We start from the raw sequence: 7,954 nt of genomic DNA on the forward strand, positions 1-7,954 counted from the left end.
TCCAGTGAAGCTAAGGTTTGATGGTACCATATCTTAATCAAAGCTGATTTGTGTAGCTGCAACTGGTGAGAAACCACAGATTCTTTTTTTTTAACTGGGCAGGATCTAGGTTTATTTCAGTCTATGAAAAACTAAAGTTCAAAGCAAATTCAATCTTGCTTAAGGGAACATGAACAGCTAAAACATCTTAAAAATGCACCAAGCTTATGAAGTCTCAAACAAAACTTGAATTTCCTGTACATACTCCTGTCAAATGAAGTTACTTCCTGTACACCACTTCTTTTGCAAACTGGTCTTCTACTTCCTTCATTTGACCTAGATCTGCTATGAGACCTAGAGAAAGATCTAGACGGCTTGTGGTTTCTCTCACGAGACAGAGACCTCTCTCTTCTCCTATCTCTAGAAAGTGACCTGCTCCGGCTTCCAGAGAAGCTTCTCTTTCTTGGAGCTCTTCACCGAGGTGGAGGACTCCTCCTTCGGTAATCATCTCGAGGGCGACGACCCCAAGAGGGAGGGAGGCCACGATTCCGACTTCTTTTCTCACCATTCGACAGCTCCACTCTTACTCGGCAGCCACATAGTGTTCGTCCATCTAGCTCTCGGACAGCGTCAGCAGCATCTTGGGGATCCTCAAATTCAACGAAAGCAAAGCCAGGAGGGTTTCGAGCAACCCACACACTTCGGAGCGGTCCATAATAGCCAAATGCCCGTTCTAATTCAGTCTTGTTCCCATTGTTTCCAAGATTGCTTACATACACTTTACAATCTAATGGACAGGAATCACGATGCATTTCGAGATCCTGGGTTCGAGAACCGCAGTTCAAATCCCAACACTCCGACGAGGCCCACCTGCACCCTCGCGATCTGCTTCCGCAGATGCTCTCAATGCCCTGGCGTCCACGAAATGGCGGCGATTTCCCCCCTTTCTTATTTATATTTTATTTCCTTTACTCATCTTATTTTTCTAGCTGAGACTTCAAGTACTATGTTTAACAGAAGTGTGGAAAATGGACATCCTGGTTTTAGTGAAAATCTTTGGATTTCTAAATCTCTGTTTAGAATGATATCACATACAAGTTTTCTGTATATTGTCTTTATTATGTTGAAGTATGTCTCTTGCATCCCTAGATACTCCAGAACAGTTATCATGAATGGATAATGTATTTGTCAAAGGCCTTTTCTTCAGTTAATGAGATGATCATGGTGTTTCTGTTCTGTAGTTTGTTTCATGGTAGATTACAATTATTGGTTTCCATATGTTAAGCTCTCTCTGCATCTCTAGTATGAAGTCAACTTGTTCATGTGGATAATCTTTTGATGTGCTCTTGAATTTGGGTTCTAAGTATGAGAATTTTTGCATCTGAGTTCATCAGAGATATTAACCTATAATTTAAATATATCACAAGAAAAGCCCTGATAGATTCTTTGCTTCTCTCTCAAACTTATTAAGCCAGGGTTTTTTTATATTTGCATTTATCTCAAAATTCTTACTTTCTAAGATCCTATACACTAGCCCATTAAGCTTTAAGCATTCAAAGAATTTTCTGGCTCAATATTTGAAAAACTTGCACATTTCTCCCAAAATTAATATGGTCAGGATTGTGATGGTAATACCCTATCTGGCACCAATTTCTTAGCAGGTTTGCTATTGCAGGGATAAACACTGTGACCATGAGCAACTGTGGTAGGAAGGACTTATTTCATATTGTAGCTTACAGTCAATCATCTGGGGAAGTCAAGAGAGAAACTTAAGGCATGGATTTGAAAGCAGAAACTGAAGCACAGACCAGGAGAGAATGCTGCTTACTTTCTTGTTGCTCATGGCTCACACTCACTTTGCTTTTTTTATACAGTCCAAGTGAACCACCCACAGCAGACTGGAAATTACCACACCAATAATCAAGAAAATGTCCCATAACTTTTTCGAGAGGCAAATATGTTGGAGGCATTTTCAACCTAAAGTTTTCCTTTTCCTGGATGACTCTAACTTGTGTCAAGTTGAGGAAAAACTAACCGGCATCATTTAAAAAATAAAACCTGAAGATTACTAAGTTTGTGGATTGCTTTTATAAACTTTAAGAGACACATTAGACTGTGGGTTAAATCTAGAGTTGTGCTTCCTAAAAGCAAAACATAAGCCTCCCAAGAAAAGAAAAACAAAACAAAACAAAAAAACCCAAAACAGATAAGCCCACTTCCCACCAAACCAAAAAAGAAACAACCACCAACAACAACAACAAAAAAAAAACATATTATGAACCCAGCATGCATTCTCTAGGAACCTGAAGGCCACACCGGTCAGGGAAGCAGGGAGTTTAAGTACAGATCTTCACTTATCCCTTCTTTCCTCCAAGTACAATCCTTTAGTTCTGCAGCAGATCAGCTGTCATGCCCTGCCTTTCATATCTGCCAGTATCTCTAAAGTATTATGCAGACCTTCTTCCCAAACTCCCCCTCCCTTACCCCTTTGGCCAAGTCTCCAATTCCAGCAGGTATTCGTTGGGAACCCACTTCCTTAGCCTGCCAGAAAAACAGGTAAGCTAGCAAAGCAGATTGTATTTCTTCATTTCTCTGCCTCTCCTCCTTATCTAATGGCCCAGTTCCATTCCTAGCTCCATAGAAGACCACCTGCTGCTGCCACTCCTCCCTCTCTGTACCCATTCTCAGGGTACTAAGCAGATCCTGGTGAAACATTGTGTTACTATTCCTCTTGAGGACTTCTCCACCAAACCCTTTCCAGCCCCTGCCAATTACTAAGCATAATTTCCCAATACCAAGAAACAAATTGTACTGAGAATGCCCCAGTGGCCACACCTAGCAGGTTTGCAGAAGACTTTCCTATCAGGCAACACAAAACATCACATTTTAAGAAAAAAAAAAAACAGAAAAGAGGAAACAATGTATTTGCCCAATAAAGACAAAACCAGATATGAGCATTATAATTTCAATTGCCTCAAACCCACATGATGTGAGAGTGGAAAACACAGTCAATAGCAGTCAGGACAATATTCTCCACTAGAGCCCAACAACCTTACTACAGTTGTCCCTGAGATATGTAACATAGTTGATGAAAAACACAGGGACCTAAAAGTAGCTTTTATGACTATGATAGAAATCTCAAAAGAATAAATGAATAAATCCATTAAAATCCAATAAATCTATAAAACAGTAAAATAATGAAAGTAAATAATTAAAGCAGATCAAGACGTGAAAGTGGAAATAGAATCAATAAAGAAAACTCAAACTCAGGAAAATCTGGAAATGAAAAATTCAAGAACTTGAACAGGAACCTCAGAAGTAAATTTGTCCAACATAATACAAGAAATGAAAAAGATAATCACAGGAATTGAAGAGAAGGTAAGGTAAATAGATATCTGAGTAAAAGAAAACATTATATATATGCATGTATATGTATTAGATACATACATACACATATATATACACATGCATAACAAAATCTGTAGGGTCAAAACATACAGGAAATCTTGGACATTATAAAATAAATAATCTATAAGCAGGAAAGATAAGAAACTCGGGTCCAAGGTACAGAAAATATTTTCAACAAAATCATAGAAAAAATTTTCCTTAACCTAATGAAGCAGGTGCATATCAAGGTAATGTATTACATTACACCACATACACTGGACCAGAGAAGAAACTACCGTTGACACATAAAATCAAAAAAAAAAAATTCAATGTACGGAAAAAGAAAGAATATTAAAAACTTCAAAGGAAAAAGACCAAGTGACATACAAAGAAAATTCAATTAGAACAAAATATTACTTCACAGTGAAGACCCTAAAAGCAAGAAAGTTCTGAAAAGATGTTCTACAAATGTTTGGTAACCACAGATGCCAATCTAGAATACTATTCCCAGCAAGACATTCAATCACAATAGATAAAGAAAGACATTCCATGATAAATCCAAATTTAAGTGGTAGCTACCTAACAATCCAGCTCTACAGCAGATACTAGAAGAACAAATTAAACCTGGGAGGTTATCCACACTGTCAAAAAGCAATGATCTCGGGTCCATAATAAAAAGGCAATACTAACAGAATAGATATGAAAATAGAATCGATTCTTTGGCTGTATCCAAGAAATAAACCTTAACATCAAGAATAGACATCATCTCAGGATAAAAGGATGAAAAAATATACTCCAAGAAAATGAACATAGAAAGCAAGCTGGTGTAACCACTGTAATGTCTGACAAAGTAAACTTCAAACTAAAACAAATCCAAGGGGATAGAAAAATATGCCTCACACTCATAAAAGGGAAAATCAACTGAGAGAACATTCAAAATCTTAACATCTATACATCAAACACAAGGACACCCACGTTCATAAAAGAAGCACTGCTACAGTTTAAGTCATGTATTTATTGTAACACACTGAGAGTGAGTTACTTACATATGCCACTCTCTCCAATATACATATCATCTGGACAAAAATTAACAGAGAAATCCTGGAGCTAAATGCCATTATATACCCAATTGGCCAAACAGATACTTCCAGAACAATTCACAAAAACACAAATGAGTATATATGCTTCTCGGAATTTCATGGAACACTCAACAAAATTAATCACATATTTCAACACAAAGCAATTATCAACAGATAAAACTGAAATAATCTCCTGAATCCTATATGATCACTATGGATTAAAGCTGGATATTAACAGTAACAGAAACAACAGAAAACTTATAAGCTCATGGAAACTGAATAACTCACTTCTGACTGAAAAATGGGTCAAGACAAAAATTAAGAAATAAATTCACAGTGATGCCATTGAGATCAGGAACAAGACAAGGTTGTCCACTGGCTCCATATCTATTCAATATTGTTCTTGACTTACTAGCAAGAACAATAAGATAACAAACAAAGACCAAAGGGATACAAATTGGAAAAGAAGAAGTCAACACTCACTATTTGCTGATGATATGATAGTTTACATAAGTGACCCCAAAAATTCGACCAAGGGAATTCTACAACTCATAAACACTTTCAGTAATATAGCAGGATACAAGATTAACTAAAAAAAAATCAGTAGCCCTCCCTTAAACAAATGGCAAGAAGACTGAGAAAGAAATCAGAGAAACATGACCCTTCACAATAGCAACAAATAGCATAAAATATCTCGTAATAACTCTAACCAAACAAATGGAAGACCTGTATGGCAAGAACTTTAAATCTTTTAAGAAAGAAATTGAAGAAGATACAAGAAAATGGAAAGATCGCCCATACTCTTGTGTAGGTAGAACTAACATAGTAAAAATGGCAGTCTTATCAAAAGCAATCTACAGATTCAATGCAATGCCCATCAAAATGCAAGGAAAATTCTTCACAGACCATGAACAAACAGTACTCAACTTCATATGGAAAAGCAAAAAACCCATGTTAGCCAAAACAATCCTGTACAATAAAAGAACTTCTGAAGGCATCACAATCCCTGACTTCAAACACTACTACAGAGCTACAGTACTTAAAACAGCCTCATAGGGGCATAAAAGCAAACAAGAAGACAAAATATACATATACAAAGAACTCAAGAAATTGGTCATCAAAAGAATCCAATCCTAAACAGAGAACTTTCAACAGAAAAATCTAAAATGGCAGAAAGACACTTAAGGAGAAGCTCAACATCAGAGAAATGCAAATTAAAACAACTTTGAGATGCCATCTTTCACCTATTAGAATGGCCAAGGTAAAAAACACTAATGACAACTTATGCTGGAGAGGATGAAGTCTAAAGGGAACACTCCTGCATTGCTGATGGGAGTGCAAACAGGTATAGCCCCTTTGGATATCTGTATGTGATTTCTCAAAAAATTAGGAAGCAACCTTCCTCAAGACCCAGTAATACCACTTTGGGGTATATACCCAAAGGATGCTCAATCGTGCCACAAGGACATGTGCTCAACTATGTTCATAGCAGCATTGTTTATCATCGCCAGAACATGGAAACAACCTAAACACCCCTTCACTGAAAATGGATAAGGAAAATGTGAAACATTTGCACAATAGAGTAGTATACAGCAGAAAAAAAAATAATGACATCTTGAAATTTGCAGGCAAATGGATGGAGCTAGAAAACATTATATTGAGTGAGGTAACCCAGAGCCAGAAAGATAAATATCATTATGTACTCACTCATAAGTGGCTTTTAGACATAAAACAAACAAAAAAAATCCCAGGCTACAAATCACAATCCCAGTGAATCTAGACAACAATGATGACCCTACATGGATACATGGGAAGTAGAAAAAGACAAGATCTCCTGAGTAAATTGGGAGCATGGGGACCATGGGAAAGGTTGAAGGGGAGGGGATAAGAAGGGAGGAGAGCAGAAAAATGTATAGTTCAATAAAATCATAATACAAAAGAAGTAAACTTAAATCTTTCTAGAATTGAATGAGAAGGAATACACGCCATACCCAAACTTATGCAAATAATGAAGGAGACTATAAAAGGAAGGTTCATCTACTAAGTACCTACATAGAGAAAATGGAGAGATTTCATACAAGGAAATATTAGCATAGCTGAAAGTTCTGGAACAAAAAGAAGGAATCATACCTAATAGGAGTAGATGGAAAGAAACAATAAAATTCATGACTGAAATGAATAAAATTGAAACAATAACAACAATGAAATGAAACCAAGAATCAAGGAAACAGAGAGTTGAGTTTTGAAAAAATCAATAAGATAGAAAAACTCTTGGCCAAATTGACTAAAAGGCAGAGAGAGAACATCTAAATTAGAAAAACTAAAGATGAAAAGGGGTATATGACAAAGGATACTGCAAAAATCTAAAGAATCATTAAAGACTTACTTTAAAAATTTTAATTCACAAAACTGGAAAAATCTAAAAGAAATGGATAAATTTTGCAATATATACCACCTAGCAAAGTTAAATCAAGATCAAATAGACAACCTAAATAGACCTAGTAAAATAGAGAAAGTGATTTTAAAGTCTGCCAACCAAAAATAATAGAAAAATATAAAGAAAAATAGAAAAATCTGTTGTAGAATATTGTTTTAAGATGTGTTACCAATTGTTTATACTATGAAATATTTGTTTAGTGATGCAAAATTGTGTTGCATTCTTTTATGTTTCATTTGTTTAATTCTGTGAAGCTGTGTTACTTTGCCTGTCTAAAACACCTAATGGTCTAATAGAGAGCTGAACAGGCCAATGGTGAGGCAGGAGAAAGGATAAGTAGGGCTGATAAGCAGAGAGAAGAAATATAGGGAAAAATCAGAGGGGGGGGGGAGCAAGAGAGATCAAGGAGAGAGAAAAGAAGGGGGGCAGACACCCAATCACACAACCAGACATAAAGTAAGAGTGAAAGAAAGATTACAGAAGTAAGAAAAGAAAAAAGTCTGGAGGCAAAAAGGTAGATGGGATAATTTAAGTTAAAAAAAAAGCTGTCGAGAAACAAGCTAAGGCAGGGATTTTATAAATAATAATAGGCCTCTGTGTCTGATTCATTTGGGAGCTGAGTGGCGGAACCCCTAAAAGTTTAAAGAGTAATAAGAATAAAAAACACAACCAACAACAAAAGCCTTGAGCCAGATGGTTTCAGTGCAGAATTCTACCAGACTTTCAAAGAAGACTTAATGCTACTTCTCAAATTATTTCACAAAATTGAAAGAGAAGAAAACATTACAGAATTCATTTTATGAGATGAGACCACAGTTACCCTGATACCTAAACCACGAAACAAAAAACCTAAGAAGAATTACGGACCAATACCCTTTTGAACATAGATGTAAAAATTCCCAATAAAATTCTTGCCTAACCAGATACAATAATACATCACAAAGATCACCCACCACAATCAAGTCGGCTTTATCCCAAAGGTAGAGGAATGGATCAGCATGCATATTAAATAAATGTAATCCACCACTAATACAGACTGAAATACAAAAAGTACATTTTCTTATTAGATACA

At 36.2% G+C, this 7,954-nt stretch overlaps 1 pseudogene; it reads right to left on the reverse strand.

Annotated features, from left to right (window-relative positions):
• Positions 1 to 244: 244 nt before the first annotated feature.
• Positions 245 to 791, reverse strand: LOC121440202 (annotated as a pseudogene).
• Between the last annotated feature and the right edge of the window lie 7,163 nt (positions 792 to 7,954).

This window comes from Microtus oregoni, unplaced genomic scaffold (assembly GCF_018167655.1).
Source record: "Microtus oregoni isolate MIOR12 unplaced genomic scaffold, Mior012 000066F_054, whole genome shotgun sequence".
NCBI lineage: Eukaryota > Metazoa > Chordata > Mammalia > Rodentia > Cricetidae > Microtus > Microtus oregoni.